The 16,778-nt window shown below is 43.8% G+C and overlaps 1 long non-coding RNA gene across 1 annotated transcript in view; it reads left to right on the top strand.

The window, feature by feature from the left end:
* Positions 1-15,846, top strand: part of LOC310761326 — a 129,467-nt gene extending 113,621 nt beyond the window's left edge. Inside the window, exon 3 of the long non-coding RNA XR_014547385.1 lies at positions 15,428-15,846. This is a non-coding gene — a long non-coding RNA (uncharacterized lncRNA). The remainder of the gene's footprint in view (positions 1-15,427) is intronic.
* Positions 15,847-16,778: the final 932 nt, after the last annotated feature.

Here is a 16,778-nt window from a genome sequence, read left to right as displayed (position 1 = left end):
AAGATTTCTGCCCCATTCCATGTACAGAAGATGACCAGGCTGGCGGCTGAATCTGGTGTTATTTTGAGGGTGTTATTTTTTTTTAAGGGTAGATTGGCAAGTACATTTTGAAAGATAATAAGTGTCTTCCAGCTCACTAATTCTTTGCATTTATTCTCTTGAACATCGCCGTTTGGCTAAAACCATTTTGTTTCCCTGTTTTTAAAAGCCATGTGTTGTTTAAACTGTGAATGAGTGCTGCCAGTACCTGGCTTTCTTGCAGAAACTGCTGCTGAGACGGAGGATCCAGCTGCACTGTTTTCTTGTGTTTTTTAAAGGAAAAACTTTATAATTGGCCGAGTTGCAGTGACTGTGTCATTCTGCGTTCCTTGTTCAATTCTCCCCACATTCCAGCCCTTTCGTGAATGTGATTTCCGGGCCTCCCTTTGGGGATCTTTCTTAGTCCTCCACCATCTCTCTCCCTCTCTCTCTCTCTCTCTCTCTCTCTCTCTCTCTCTCTCTCTCCTTGGGCGTCTCGGCTGAGCTCCATCGCCTACACAGTTTCACCTGCTGAATGCTGATAGTGACAGGAGCAGATACCACTTTGGGGCAGTGACATTCCCCCTGTGTCAAAAAGAATCTAGCAGGCGGTGAATGCAAGAGCTGTACATCACCTTCCACTTTCTTTTGCCCTCAGGCCGGTGCTGCTTCCTGCTAGAAGAACAACCTTATTCCCTGTCCTTCAAGACCTTCAATTATTTCCCAGAATGCCCAGCCTGGGTCATAGCAATGCATGCTGTGGGAGCTGGCTGCTGTATACGTCAGGCTTATCTGTTTTCGGTCTTCCTTCTCTGCCTGCGTCTTAGCTCAGGGTCCTTCATTATATTCAGCCATACATTTATTTATGGCTCTCTCATTAAAAATGCTCAAAGCGGTGCCTGTAGGGAACCACAGGAGGGGCGAAGTGCATTTCTGGAGAAGGGCGAGCTCTGTTCCACACACTAGGTTTTGGCTAGAGGAACAGCGGTTCATTTCACTTTAATGTTCCCACCGTCCACATATTTATTTACTCTGAAGTGAGTCCTATTGATTCGGATGGAGTTAACTTCCAAGCCAGCATCTTTTAAGGTTCCTGACCTGCTTTAATTTAACGATGGTCATAAAGGGCTCTGAGGATGTGAAATGTGGCTCTCTGTCAATGAACCTGAAAGGCGGCGAGAGAAATGGGGAAGGTAATTGTGTGTATATGCGGGGGGGGGGGAGGGTTCCCCAAAGATGGTACACGGAAAAGAAAAGAAAGAATTCACCAGGGCATAAAAGAAAGACATAGAGAAGGTGAAAAAAAAGAAACCAGAGGCCTTTCTCTTGGGTATTGTCGGACAGGGGGTGTTAAAGATGGATATAACTTTCTTTATGTATGCTACAACAGCAGCTAGAATGCTTATTGCGAAGTACTGGAAGACACAAGAACTACCCACACTGGAAGAATGGCAGATGAAGGTGATAGACTACATGGGCCTGGCAGAAATGACGAGCAGAATCCGAAACCAGGGAAGAGAAGCAGCGCAAGAAGAATGGAAAAAGTTCAAGGACTATTTAAAGAAATATTACAAAATTAATGTAAGTTAGAATGATGTTGGACTGGAAAGTAAACGGTTACTATTAGCAAGGGTTAAGACAAGGAGAATAAGGAAGATTAGATTAAATTTAAATTAAAATAAGGGAAGATTTGCTGAGTAATTGATAAGAATTTGGAATACAGAAAAGGGAGGCATGAGGAAGTCGGGGAAGAAAGGTATAAGAAATTAAGATATGAAATGGTACATGTTTTTTGTTTTGTTTTTGTTTTTGTCTGTTTATGTATTTGTTATATGTTTGTTATTGTTATAAAAACCTTTAATAAAAAATTATTTAAAAAAAAAAAAGAGAAGGTGAAAAAAGATGTAAAGTTTAAAGAGAAGCCATGACAGATTCTCTCCATCTGGGGCGTGAGACTGGTTTCCACTTCACAGTTTGCGTGGCAGCTCTACGTGCCATCAAGTCAAAGACAACAGCAACAGTAATAATACTTCTTGTACCCTGCCCATCTGATTGGGTTGCCCCAGCCACTCCGAGCGGCTTCCAACATAATATAAAAACACAGTGAGACGTCCAACATTTAAAACTCCCTGATACAGAGTTGACTCCAGGTGTCTTCAGAAAGTGATGTAATTGTTTATTTCTTTGACATCTGATGGGAGGATGTTCCACAGGGTGGGTGCCACTACCAAGAAGGCCCTCTGCCTGGTTCTCTGTAACTTCTCTTTTGCAGGAAACCGCCAGAAGGTACTTGGAGCTGGACCTCAGTGTCCGGGCAAAACGATGGGGGTGGAGATGCTCCTTCAGTCCTGAATAGTGCCCCTCCCCTCTACTTCAGGTAGGCAGCCAGACTTTTCTTTTCTTCTAAATCTTAGCTGGAAAACCAGGATTTGCCATCCTGATGGGAAACATCAGTGTATTGGGGGGGGGGGGCATGTCATCCTCCTCTGCTGCTGCTTTCCTAATGAGTGTGCTTAAATATTGTTATGGCCAGGATAAACCTAGAAATTAATAAATGCTAGGCTTTTGGTTATTTGTGGTATGAAGGGAGAATGCAAGCTGGGTGGGAATTCCTGGGCTGGCTTATGCAAACCAGCGTTACAAAAGAGGAGCACTACAAAAAAGTATTGAGGGGCCATAGAAGGATCCTTTGGCCTGGGGAATCCGATGTCACAAGGGTCGCTGGGGTAACTGTGTGTTTGAGGGGACCGGAAAAGGGGGGTTTGAGGCAGGGGCTTCTGGGCAGGAGGAAGAAGGGGGAAAAACAAAACAAAGGATGAGATGCATCCTAGCGGGAGAGAAGGAAAGGTTGCCTGCAAAGCTTTGAGCCATGCTGTAAAATCTGGACTCCCTCCATGCAGACTGAAGGTGTATATAAGCAAATAAACCATATTTCTTAAAGCACGACAATCTCTGCAAATTCTCCAAAGGGACACAGACCCTATATGTGGGCCTGTGACCCCATGCGCTGTTGCCACTGCTTGGCAGGGGGGGGCAGGCACTGGGCTTTTGTAACAATACCATAACTCTGGATACCATAACTCTGCACTCTCCGTTAAACTCCTCCTTTCCCCTCTTCAATTAATCTGCCCTATTTATTTTTTTAATTAATCTGCCCTATTATGCCTTTATTTAACCAAAATTCCAGGGCTTTGAAAGAGGATCCTTATAAGATCCACAGAATGGGCATAATTCCTTGCCTCCTGTGTATTGTGCATATGGAGTCTTTGTTCCATGAACTTCAGCCTACCATAGAAACATATTAAGTTCGCAGCAGCAACTATTTCAGCGAGGGCACCCATAGTGAGTTGACAGCACCACTGGAAACAATCATGATATATTATTTGTTGATTTGTTTTAATGAGTTAGAAATACATATATTTCTTGTGTTTATTTGCATTTGTTTATGTGTTTTGTTTTTTGGACCCCTTTTTATTTTATTGCAGCGTAAGGAATCAAGCTGTCCATTCTTTCTTTGTCTCCAGCTGGGCTTGTCTCCTTTGGGCGGTTTGGGGCTTTGGGTTCGTGTTTAGAACTGCAAGAGTAAAACAGGAGGGGTGTTGCAAGGGAATTCTGTATGTTCACCTGACTGTGTGGATTCTGTGTGGCTGTTGATGGGTTGGCTGGCTTGGAAGGAAGAGTAGGCTTTGAAGGTGGGATGGCTAGCTGAAAAAGTCTAAAGAAACACAGATCCACACTACATACTGTATACCTGTTTTATTTCAGGTAATCCATAGGCTCTTGCAAAGAATTCTGGAAGGAAAAGCTCAGAAGTCATATAGTGCATGTGAAAGTGGCTCCACATAATCTCAGGGGAGTATGGCTGTTCTCTAAAGTTGCATGGCTTCTCCTAGCTAGCCCTCAGCATCCATAGGGATATCTGCAGGAAGAGAGGCAATGGGCATAGATCTCTATGAGCACAGGCTTTCCCAGAAGCTAGAAACCTGCATGATCAAGGTCCTAGCTCCCAAGAAAGCCTAAATACACATATATCTAACTGCATATGCCAGCTTTCCCCAACTTATTGTCTTCCTAATGTAACTTCCATCAGCCCAAGCTAGGTCAACTGACATGGATTTTCCACTTCTATGCCTAGTGTGTTGATGTTGTGGGAAATTGCAGTCAAATGAGACTATGCATGACTGCTAGTTAGTGCACAAAAGAGTTAAGACCACAGAGTTCTGTTTCTAGACTCAGCTAGGTCATATCCTCACCTTTCCACAAGGGAGGAAGTGAAGCTGATTCTATTCCTTTTCCTTACTCTTTTCTCACCATGTAATCCAGAACAGACATGTCTGAATTTTGAGTTCAGACCACATGTTTGAAGCTATATTGTGTATTTTGCACCTGTGTTCTCCTCGCTGCTACATGGAGTAACACATGAACCAGACCTTTGGGTTTAGTAAGTAAATCATTTCAAACTTAGCTATCAGTGTGTAATCTGTTCATTGCTAATGGGGTGGAGAGAGAAGGCAAACATTTTAAGGCAGACTAAATGGGATATGCAAAAGTGTTTAACAACTTATATTCAACACTATGCTGCCGGTTAACTCTGAGAGTGCTTTTATCTACTGGGGGCTCTCTCCTGCTGGAGAGTACGCAAAGTCCCATGTTTTGAATCTAGGCACCCAGGCGAATTGTTTGTTAATTACTCACACGTGGGTCAGATCTATTTCCCACCTCCACAGATGTCAGGGTTGGAACTGGTCAAAGTTGCCTGACATTGTGGCTGGAACTGGAAGCACAGCCTTGCTGATCCTTGGTCACATGGAGAACAATGTGTGAAGAAGTCCATAGTTTGATGAGCTTCCTGAGAAGCCTATTGGACACCATTGGTCTCCCTTAAAGAGCCTCAGATCTCAGAATTCTGTGGGGGAAAGCAAAGGCTGTTCAACCAGCCCTTAGAGGAGCCTGTTGCATCCTCCGTACAGGAAATCTGCAGGAGCAAACCTCTTTCCATTCAATGACTGCTCCCAAATCAAGGCAATTATGCATGTTTGAGGAGTGCTGTGTGTTTGATAAGTAAATCAGTTTTAGCATAGAGCGGGTCCCATCTGGCATCACGTTATGTGTTGTGTTAGCATTGCCTCCTGGTCAATTTGAAAGGTGTTTTCACACACAGGGTTCTACCAGGCAGTTTATTTTCTCCAGTTTGGTTTGTGAAACCCAAGTGTAAAGCTGGCACTGGACAGATGATTCATCCGCCTCACAGATGCCTTTCCTTCACCTTCTCTCCCGCATTAGCATAAGACGCAGGCGGGAGCCTGGCAGGCGAAAATGCCCTAGCTTACCTGTAGCGAATCACCTGCTGAATTCACTCCTTGGGGATAGCTCTGCAGCTACCTAGATGTCAACAGATTCGCTCCTGTCAGTAGAGAAACCAAAGGGTGAAATCTTAATAAGTCCACAAACCCCTGGAAGAGAGAATATTTTGACATCACTGGACCTTTTCTCATTTGTTTCTAGCCATTGGGGTCAGAGCTGAGGACACGCAGAGCCCAGATGCTAAAATGAGGATATCATCTTTGCAGTAGCTGCATCTGGCTCATTGGCTGACTTCCGGGCTGATCTGCTGGCAATCCCAGATTTGCCTGTGGGTCTGTCATCTGTCATATTGTTAGGCTGCTGACAGGCTGCCTCTGCGTGCCTCGCCTTCCGAGGCGGCTATGCCTTTCAGCTGCATTTGCTGCTGCTGCCGCTGCTGATTGTATTACAGGTTGAAGAACAAAAGGAAAGAAAACACGGCTGTGACCTGTCATTTAGAAGTCAAACTCAGGAGAGCTTTCCATCCTATCTAGGTAGATGTATGCAGCTGTATGGCACATATTTCTCGTGGTAGAGATTAAGGGGAAACAACAATAACCACTGGATTTGAAATCCACAGAGACTGTTTTGTCAAAAAGCTGGATTCAAATAGGGTGCAACCGAGCCAAAGGTTATCCCATTTTAAATCGCATTTGTTCCAGAGGGGAAGCTAAGCACCTGCTTAACCCCCCCTCTCTCACTAAAGTCAATGAGAGTTCATTTGGATGGATTGCATCAATATTTTCATTTTAATCCGCATTCTCCCACTAGATCAGCTATAATGGCTTCCTCCAGAGAATTCTGGGAATTGTAGTTGGCGAAGGTGCTGAGAATTGCTTTTAGAGAGTTCTGTCTCCCTCAAAGAAATGCGTTTCACTGCTGAGATGGAGTGACTGCTAAACCAAAGCAATTGAAATAGAATGTTAGGGTTGCCATATAAAGTAAAATTCAGAAGACTTTTTTTTTTAAGGAAACTCAAAATCTCGGGAATATGGAAACCCTATAATATGTACTGTAGGTATGCACTTTGAAAGCAACATGAAAGTCACTGGGTGTCTTTCAAGATCAAGAACAAGACCTAACTTTTGTGTCACCTGCCTTGAACCCTCAGGACAGCACAGGCTGTACACCAGTAGGAAGGATTTTTAAGAAGTGTAAGTGGGAGGTGCAGCAAAAATTGCAGCATGAAGTGCTCATGTCCAGCCAGCCTGCCGAGTTCTCTCTCAGGATGACCCGCTCTGTTCCTCCTCACTTCAATTTTCTTTCCCATCCCCAATAGCACTCAAAGTGAGTCACTGAGCATGTTTAGTTCTCAAAATGCTGTTACGTACACACCCTGCCCCACAGGTTTCACCCCTTACATTTTTAGTATTTCTGTCAATACCTTTCTCTTGTGCATGGGTATTACAGTTTTGGATATCTGAAGATTGGCAGTGAGGATTTTTTTTTACTAATACTAATGCACTGGGAGAATACGTACTGGTGGTAAAGTCATTCTCATGTGCCATATTTGAGGGCATGATCCATACACAAGAAGGAAGTATCCTACTATATAGGATCCAGAGACAGAAAGAGAGAGATATGTTTTTTTAAAAAATACATAAATATATAGTTAGAAAACAAAACATCATGAAATGAGAGTACAGATACCAAACAAGGCTGAGCCCACAAGAAGTAACAGACAGATACCCGCCAACATTTCTCCGATGAAAATAGGGATGCCCCATTCCATAATGATAATTTCACTATATATACCCCACACATCTTACTGGGTTGCCTCAGCCACTCTGGGCAACTTCCAACATATACAAAAACATAATAAAACACTAAACATTTTTTTTTTAAAAAAACTTCCCTATACAGGATTGCCTTCAGACGGCTTGGGGATCTGAAAACTCCATACCCCGCAACATTTCTCCAATGAAAATAGGGACATCCTAAGGAAAAGTGGGCCATTCCGGGATCAAATCAGAAACCGGGACGGCTTCTCCAAATCAGGGACGTCCCTGGAAAATAGGGACACTTGGAGGGTCTGAGACAAAATACAATACTGTTGAAATGAAAACCACAAGAAGCTAATACAAGAAAACCATAGCCCTATAGTGTCCCACCACAACTGACCATGTTTCTGAGGTGGTTTCCTGTTACACACAGTTACCTGAGGTGCTTTAGAACTTCTTACTAAATATAAGCTTCTGCATTGCAACAATTATATACGTAATAGGATCTATGTAAAATTTAGTCACATGCTGTGCAAAGAAAAATATTTTTAGTAGCACCCTCATTCTCAATAGCTGAACTTGGTCATTTGCCTGTGGTATCTGAGTCGTGTCTCTGTGACTCCTGAGCGAAACTGTCAGGCTTGGTAGTTTGTATGAGTTTGCTTCAAAATGGTGGCACTTGCTATTAATTGGGTTATTTTCATTTATACACACACTCACACACACCTGGCAGATGCTTACATCAACAATTACTGCTTAGCAGAGAGTTGTGGGTCGTGTCTTGAGCAGACTGTAATTTATCACGAGTCTCCTCATCTCTGCATCCTTGGCACATAATAATTTGGGGAAAATGGTTAAAATATTAAAGGAGGGAGAGAAAACAAATCTCTGTTAACATGCCCAGTGGTGAGAGAAAATTACAGGTTTCATTGTGCATTCTGCACCATCTGCCTCCATACAGAGCTTTAACCTGGAGGCTCTCCCCGGGGAAATAGCTATGGATAAGTTATTCAATTAGAACAGCATTATTGGGCAGCTACCTTGGAGAATTGGGTTGATGATGCTGTGATTATCCTCCTCCCGCATTCCTTCATGTCCCAGACAGGCTGCAATGCTATTCAACTTCCTTAAGTGTTCACTCAGCTATAGAGAAGGTGAGCAATTGAAAAAGGGGCTATCAGGCAGTGCCTGGAAGCTTTCAACTTTCCTGGTTTTAAACAGAGCCTATCTATTCTAAGACAAATTGCATTTAAAAAACAACAACAACCCACAACCCATCGCAGGGCCCAGTTGTAGCAAAGAACAACAAACCACTGAATCTTTGCGGGGAGGGCAGAATTTTATTGTGTGCATTTAATCTGTCGTTTCGTGCCTCAGAATTCAAGGAATGAAATTATTACTCATTCCGTTTGGCATCGTTACCGCAGATCTGGGCATACATGCTGCTTAAAAAACTACAGAGTGAAGCCTTTTGTATGTGGCATTCAGACACTTTAACGCCTTAATGCCCTGTGCTTGAAGGCAGCTAATAATTCAAATAACAAATTCACAAAACAAATAAAATTACTTCTTCCCCAACAGAACCAGCCATAGCCAATGCAAGAGTGAAACCAGCATATTAGGCACTGAGTCTCAATTTGAAATTAAATGCTTTGCCTGTTTGCCTCTGAAAATTCAGAGAGAGAGAGAGAGATGTTCCTCATTTTGGCAGTTTTTAAAGCCATCCTCAAAGGCCTTTAGTGCTCTCTCTGGGAAAAACCCAGTAACAACCAGTGAGGCAGCATAGGTGGGGCACCATTGCTGGCTGCTGCTGGGTAGATTGCCTCCCTCCTTGTAGCAAAGTTAAAACTGATATACTTAACCCAGAGCTTTCCAAACATTTCATGTTGGTGACACACATTTTAGACATGCATCAGTTCATGCCACAGTAATTCAGTTTTACTAGCAAACTGGAGGTTAAACTAACCCAGAGGTCAGCAACCTTATCTGAGGATGGGCTGGTCGACGCTCCGTCCATCGGAGGATGGGCCAGAGTGTGTGTGCATGCGTGCTCTTCCGAGTCAGAGGAGCGCCCATGCTATTTCCGGTGCTTCTCCGACCTGGAAGTGCACCAGAAATAGTGTGTGTGCATGCGCACAGGCGCTTCTCCGTCCCGCACGTGTGTGCACACGCTATTTCCACCGCACATCCGAGTCAGAGGAGTGCCCATGTGCACAGGCACCATCAACCCAGAAGCTGGTCCCCGTGCCGCACCAGTAAGAGCAGGCGGCGGGGTGGGGGAGCGGCAGGGGTCACCATGGGCTGGTTAGACATGCCTTGTGAGCCGCTACTGGCCCTTGGGCCTTAGGTTGCTGACCCCTTTCCAGCCCCAGAAGAAGCGATGGGACACACCTGCCCACTGCAGCCGACACACTAATGTCTCACGACACACATTTTAGAAAGCTATGACTTTGTAAAAAATGATTTTCAAATTCATACATTTCAAAAGTTTTAGAATCATTTTAACATTTCGAACATTGCCCCCTCTTTCTGCGGTTCCTTGATTTGTTTATATTTTCTGCGTATTCCAAATTATCTTAATTTGCTCATTTACTCATCTACTTTAAATGTAACATTCTTGCCACATACATGAATCAATTTCTATACAGTCTGGGTATTTCTTCTCCCTGTAATTCCTCAAAGGAAAGCTCTGACTTAACCACTTGCACTGAATGCGTGAGTGTGAGAGAGAAGAAACTTGGAGGGGAATCCGTGTTTGCTTTATGGGACCCTGCAGGATGCCCCTTGTTAAATTACCCGCATTGCACTGCCTTTCCCCAGCAGGGTAACCTAGAAACCATGATCAGCACAGCCACTGGAAATGGCGAAACCTTCCAATGAGTGGCCACACTGTTCCAGTTTGTTGGCAGAGGCATCTGTCTGCTTCCCCAGGCAGTGGCGGAGCTTCATGCTCTGGCACTGGGGGCAGAGAGCAGGCACTGGGTGTGGGTGGTGGGTGTCCTGGGGGCGTGGCACATATCTCGGGGGCGTGGTGCGTATCTCAGGGGCATGGCGCACTGCCCATGGGTGTGGCACGCATTCCAGGGGCATGGCGTGTCGCCCACAGGGGCGTGGCATGCGTCTTTGGGGGCGGGGCGTGCGTCCTGGGGGCATGGTGCTGAGCGTGGGGGGGGAACCGTGATGGCATCCCACCGGGATTGTGGTCCTGGGGCGATGCGCTCCTCCCACCCCCCTCTTCCTCTGCCAGTGTCCCCAGGTCTAGATGTGGCACAGATAATCTCTGATCAAGAAAAGCTACTACACGAGGAGTCCTGTGGCACCTTAAAGACCAACAAATGTATTCATTAGTGTATTTGATGAAGTGCACTCTAGTCCAGCAAAGCTTAAAGGTAAAGGTAAAGGGACCCCTGACCATTAGGTCCAGTCGTGGCCGACTCTGGGGTTGCGGCGCTCATCTCGCTTTATTGGCCGAGGGAGCTGGCGTACAGCTTCCGGGTCATGTGGCCAGCATGACTAAGCTGCTTCCGGTGAACCAGAGCAGCACACGGAAACGCCATTTACCTTCCCACTGGAGCGGTACCTATTTATCTACTTGCACTTTGACGTGCTTTTGAACTGCTAGGTTGGCAGGAGCAGGGACCGAGCAACGGGAGCTCACCCCGTCCTAGGCTCTGTGGTTTACCCACAGCGCCACCCGCGTCCCTTCCTGTGGCACCTTAAAGACCAACAAATGTATTCATTAGTGCATTTGACGAAGTGCACTCTAGTCCAGCAAAGCTTAGGCCATGATAAATTTGTTAGTCTTTAAGGTGCCATAGGGCTGTTTGCTGTTATTGCTGCCACATGCTAGAACACCCCCTTTACTGAAAATTGCTGCATTCCAGGCAGCCCTGAATCTGTTCCCTTAAAGTACATCCCTCAAACTTACTCTCTTAGAAGGGTTGCTTAGGACTGCAATTTTGATTATTGAAAATGCATGCCTTCTAAATGGAAGGGGTGTGTTTATATAATGAAAAACTAACCCCCCCCATGCTTCCTTAAGGATTTTGAGTATTCCCAGAACTGAGATGCAGAAAGAAGTCTTACTGGACTCTCATAGTCCCCACCCCAGCCCCAGTATGGAAACGGACTAAGCAGCTCGCAGGTGCACAGCTAGAGTTCATGTACATTGTTGTGAATAGATGCCACAGGGAATCTAAGAATGGCCTTTTTATTTCTTCCAGATGGGACCCGAACAAATGCTCTCCACCCTTCTTTCAGTAAAATATAGACTGGCTTGGTAGATATACAGGTTGAATCATGTTTGTTTTCAGCATAAATGTCATCAAAGCCCAGTAGAATAATAATAATAATAATAATAATAATAATAATAATAATAATAATATAATAATAATACAATTTGCAAACTATTTTCCCCTCACTAAAACGTGTGTTTGTGTAGTGTGTAGATTTGACAGACTTCCTGTTACTCACAGATTTTTCAATCTTGTATGGAACCTTTCATGCTGATGCTCTAAAGGCAGACGACGTTGGTCTTCACCTTTCTGGCTTATATTTATGACACACAAAGCAGCAAACTAGCTGAACATGAAAACGTTGATGCATTGACTCCTCCAATCCTAGATTTACTGGTTTGAAAACAAGCACCAGTGCTCTGGCTGGAACTGTCTTGTTGTAAGTAAATGTGCTTTGGGTCATAGCTTAGAATTTTATTTTTATTTTTTTGGAAACTTACTGTATTCTAGAGTATGCTACACCACGCCTTATGATGCTCAGAAAGGACATAAAGAACAAACTTGGACAGCTCACTAGTCAACACTCATAAGCACACCCTAGTAATGGCCAGTACATCATATATAAATGTGTGTGTGTGTGTGTGTGTGTGTGTGTGTGTGTGTGTGTGTGTGTGAAGCTCAGTGTTCCAGTTATCAGGATTTAGCCTTAGCTATTTTCTCCCTGTTTTTTCCATCTAGAAAGGTGACCATAAGTCTCTATTAGAGTTAGGCTGGAGATCTTCTGTAACAAGTCAAATACAACAGTTCTAAACACACTCCAAATATTTTTTTTTAAAAAAGGTTAAGTCCAGTCACGATCAACTCTGGGGTTGCGGTGCTCATTTTGCTTTACAGGGCAAGGGATGTTTGTCCGCAGACAGTTTTTCTGGGACATGTGGCCAGCATGACTAAGCCACTTCTGGCAAAACCAGAGCAGTGCACGAAAACGCCGTTTACCTTCCCGCCAGAGTGGTACCTATTTATCTACTTGCACTTGACATGCTTCCGAACTGCTAGGTTGGCAGGAGCTGAGACTGAGCAACAGGAGCCCACCCCATTGCGGGGATTCGAACTGCCGACCTTCTGATCAGCAAGCCCTAGGCTCTGTGGTTTAGACCACAGCACCACCCGCGTTCCACAAAGATGTAGCATCTATCAAAGCTACACTCTCACTTTTAACTCTGCTTTTTAATAGACACGTGCGAAACCCAGAAGAACAATCTGCAGAAGCTACATTACTCATGACACAACATAAGAGAAAATCAATGGCAGCCTACATGGTGGGGATTGCCCCCTCCCGACTATTGTTTCTGCCAAGTAGTCATCTGGAAACCTGTGATGAGAATGATCTGATCCGTGTCAGGCTCCCGGGCAATTGCGTAATTCTCTGGCCCCAATGCCTAGAAACCTCTGCAAAGGTAATGGGATCTCCAGAAATAATGCACATTCTGGTAAGCCAATTACCTTTTCTTTACTACCAGAACCCAACTTGTTGTCAGCTTTCCCAGTTGAAATTGAGATTCTCATAAGCCTTCCCCCTAATGTGCATGGCTGGACAGGTGCGTAACAATTAGATAAAAGGCCATTTTGTGGGTGCATCTAAACTGCAAAACTCCCTGCAGAGACATACGTATTTCAGGTGTCAGGTAAAGCCTGTCCTGTTCTCTCACGTCTTTAATACTTTTAAGTGCCTCTCTGCTATTTTAGCTGATTAGCTCTACATTTATTTAGTTTGCCCTCCGCTAATCTAAAAGTCCTTCATTGCTGCTTGTTTACATTTTTTATTGTTTGGAGTCTTGTGAGCTGCCTCAAGGCCATTTGGCAATGAGGTGCGATAGAAATTGGAATACCTTAAATAAGTAAAAATCTGTTCAGCATTATTTTGGCTAATTCTGGAGAGAAATCTGTGTGTAGACATGTGCTGCAGAACTGGATTTAGATCAATCTCCCTGTCTACACCGTAGTAATACTCATTCAGGCCCCATTGAACTGGCTTAATGCACCACTGCATGTGAATGGGTGTCTGGGGCTACCGGCAGTCATGTATGTCTAGTTGTGAACAAGTAAAGCTGGATAGGGACCTAATATTTTCATTCGAATAACACACATTGGCTCAGTTTTCCTCCTCCTGTAATACGACTCTGGAATTTAGAAGACTATTCCAGTACGAGTACAGTATCCAGAAAAGTGCTGAACTGGCAAAGAAATGAGTGTCTGTATTTGTCAACTTAACTGACTGAATAATATAAGGAAGTCATAAAAATTCAGAGAGAGAACCTGACAGAAAATTTTGGCATAAGCTAGGCCTAGGGGGGAAATAAAAGACTTCAGGTGGACTAAATCCAAGCAAAATACTTTGGACTGGTTTCATGTTTATTCTTCAGGATATTTAATAACATTTCTTCTTCCAGGGCTATTTTTAGTATATGACAGAATATTGAACACTTTTGTTTTGCTTTTTTAAAAGAAGGAGCAGGACAGTGTTGTCCGAATGTTACTTTGTATTTATGAGAATTGCTGTAACCAAATTTCGGCATAATCAGAAAACTGAGCCAGAGGACCTTAATTCTAAACATCTTACTTTTAAGCCAGTCTCATTAAAATCAGTGCCCACAAAAAAGCCCAACTTTTACTTTTTCTAGATCCAGCCTAGTAAGTTTAGTAAACAATCTGTTTACTTACACACTCTTCAAAGGCCAGGTTCATGTGCTTTTCATTCATCAGTTGGAAAAGTTGCACAGGCAGTAAAGCTTAGTTCAGTTCCAAAGTGGTGAAAGTTCTTAAAATATTGGTATAGGAACACAAGAATGGTTTGCGAGAGTCAAGCGGCTAAGCTGGAGCAACACACCTCTTTACACACTGAGTCAGGTAGACTGAGGTACAACAATAGGCTTGATTACCCAAGGTGAGGGAGAGTGACCTAGACTAAGCCTGGCAGGACAGCTTACTCTGCGGTCTTAACCCTTTCATGCATTAATTAGACTTAAGCATGTTGATTATATGAGTCTGGTTATCCCAGAGGATCAGAGTTTCTAAGTGACTTGGGGAGTTGGCATGAGAGCTACTGAACATGAAACTGCATTTATCTCTTTTCTTTCCATGGATCTGTATTTGATGGGTCTAAATTAAACAAGAGCTTGTTGCTCATAATATTTGAAGGAAGTTTAAAGGACATCTAATCAGTCATATTCAAAGACACCACACAACTCTATTCTGAGATGATTTTAGAGGAGTTCTTTACAATGAAATATTCTTAGGTAGCTTTCGAAGGATTAGCTCATCATGTTTCTGTACATTAGTAAAAATCAATACATCCCTTTAAAAGAATAACAATTACTTAAAATGTTCATCTGAAGTGATGATGATAAAGGAAGAGCAAAAGACTTATGTTTTCTCCATTGTTGCTTCTGGGTTTCATGCAAAGTAGGGAGATAATTATACTAGAGAGAATGTGACAAGACCCAGATGGAAGAACGTAGGAATCACACTTCCTGAAGCCAAACTTCCAGGAGGCTGCTAACCATGGATTTTGAAATTCTGGGTCCTTGGGCAGAGCCAAGAAAAGGAAGCCATGATATGCAGAGTTAGCAGGACAGAACCTAGATATAGATTGGTTTCTGTTACATTAATAGAAGTAAATCCTGACACAAGAAGGCTGCAATCCTATATCCCCTTGCATTTCCATTGGACTCAGTGAGACTGACTTCTGCATAGCTATGCACAGGATTGCACTGGAAGTGTAGAATAGAGGAAAAATAACAAGAAGTTGCAAGCTAATAAATGCAACTTCCAATAGCTGGACACAGAGGCAGCACACACACCATTCAGTTAAAGCAAACCCACCCCAAAGAATCATGGGAAGTGTAGCTTCCCCTACACAGAACTACAATTCCCAGCACCCTTCACAAACTGAAGAATGGGTGGGGGGGGGTATAAGTTAATTATAAGAAATATCTGTTCACCTCCCTGCCTCCTAGATTTATACCACCTAATGGATGGTTTACATTCCCCAAACTTCTGAGCTTTCAGTTTAATTTTAATTATATTTTCCCCACATTTGTTATTGCTTAGGGAGTGAAAAATCGCAATAAGCTGCTGCTATTTGAATGATTTACTGTGCTGTTGATCTACGCCGTTTCATCTTACCAGTAAAGATCAAGTAGGTGGCAGTCTTAAACCTTTATTAGAGAACTGTCATATCACTCTCAGCCCCCATCTGATAATGGAGACGATTGTGATACCGTCTGGACGCGACACCCACATGCAGCCATGCAGCTCTCAGCTTGCAGCACAGCGGTAACACTGGGCTACATTGCAGATCTGTGTTTGCTACTACATGACTCTCTCCCTTCTTCGCCCAATCTGCAGTGCAGGGAGAAAAGGACTGCACTGTGTTGAAGCGTTGTTGTAATCTACACTCTCAGACTCATCCCCCTCCTCCTGCAATGAGACAATGCATTGGAGTTTGCATTGGCAGGGCGCTTTTATTTATTTTTTGTTCTGTTCCATTTTATTTTAGTCCTTCTGCTGGTTGATTTTATCTTGCTTTTAAGGTCAGGTTCTGCCTTTTAGTTCTTGTGCCTTTGATACGGAAAGGGGGGGCATGTCTTCTTCACCCCTTCCGCCGGTCACCAGAGGATCCGAGGCGATGACCTCAAGGGCACCCGACCCTACATGGACCCTTCAGCCCCCCCACTGTTACACAAGCACCAATTTTCTTGCTTTCGGTGCCAATACTCCATTTCTCTAGGACTCCATGACACCTCCTCTGTCCTCCATAATCCCTCAAGCGAGGTGTCACGTACACTCAGGAAGACCCTAATCCTGTCAAATCACTCTGCCAAGCCTTTCCTCCGGGCAGTGCCAGGTGACAGACTATGCATGCCTGGACTATTGTCCTTTCATCACCGGTACTCAGGATGTACTTATCTGTGCATATCTCCAGCTCTGCATATTCCCCCCTCCATCCTCCATATGTTAATCCTGTGTAACCCAACCTCTCCTTAATGTATTCATGATGTAACCTGTGTAACCCAACCTCTTCTTAATGTATTCATGATGTAACCGTGATGTATTGATGATGATTTTGCATTGTATTCTGGGGCATGAAGGGAAGTTTTAAAAGTTCATGTCACCCCATCCTCTGGGTTCAATCTCGCCTTGAACCTGTTGCGCAATAAACTTGGATCTTCTGCATCTTGCTCCTGTCTCCGGCTGCGCTCATTTTCCTCCGCAGGGACCCGCGGACTTAGTCCGACGAGCTGGGTGGCAGAGCAGCCTCGCACCCAGATTTTACCGTAACAGCCTTATACTATTTCCATTTTGATTCTTTTCTCTCTTTTTAATATAAACTCACTGGGAAATTTGATTTAAGGTTGTAAACAGTATTTGAAAAACTTCATATTTTAAGAAGTTGTACATA

Source organism: Podarcis filfolensis, assembly GCF_964270895.1.
Source record: "Podarcis filfolensis genome assembly, chromosome: 4".
Classification (NCBI taxonomy): Eukaryota; Metazoa; Chordata; class Lepidosauria; order Squamata; family Lacertidae; genus Podarcis; species Podarcis filfolensis.
The sequence above is the reverse complement of the archived record's forward strand: the minus strand, read 5'-3'. Positions and strand labels throughout refer to the sequence as shown.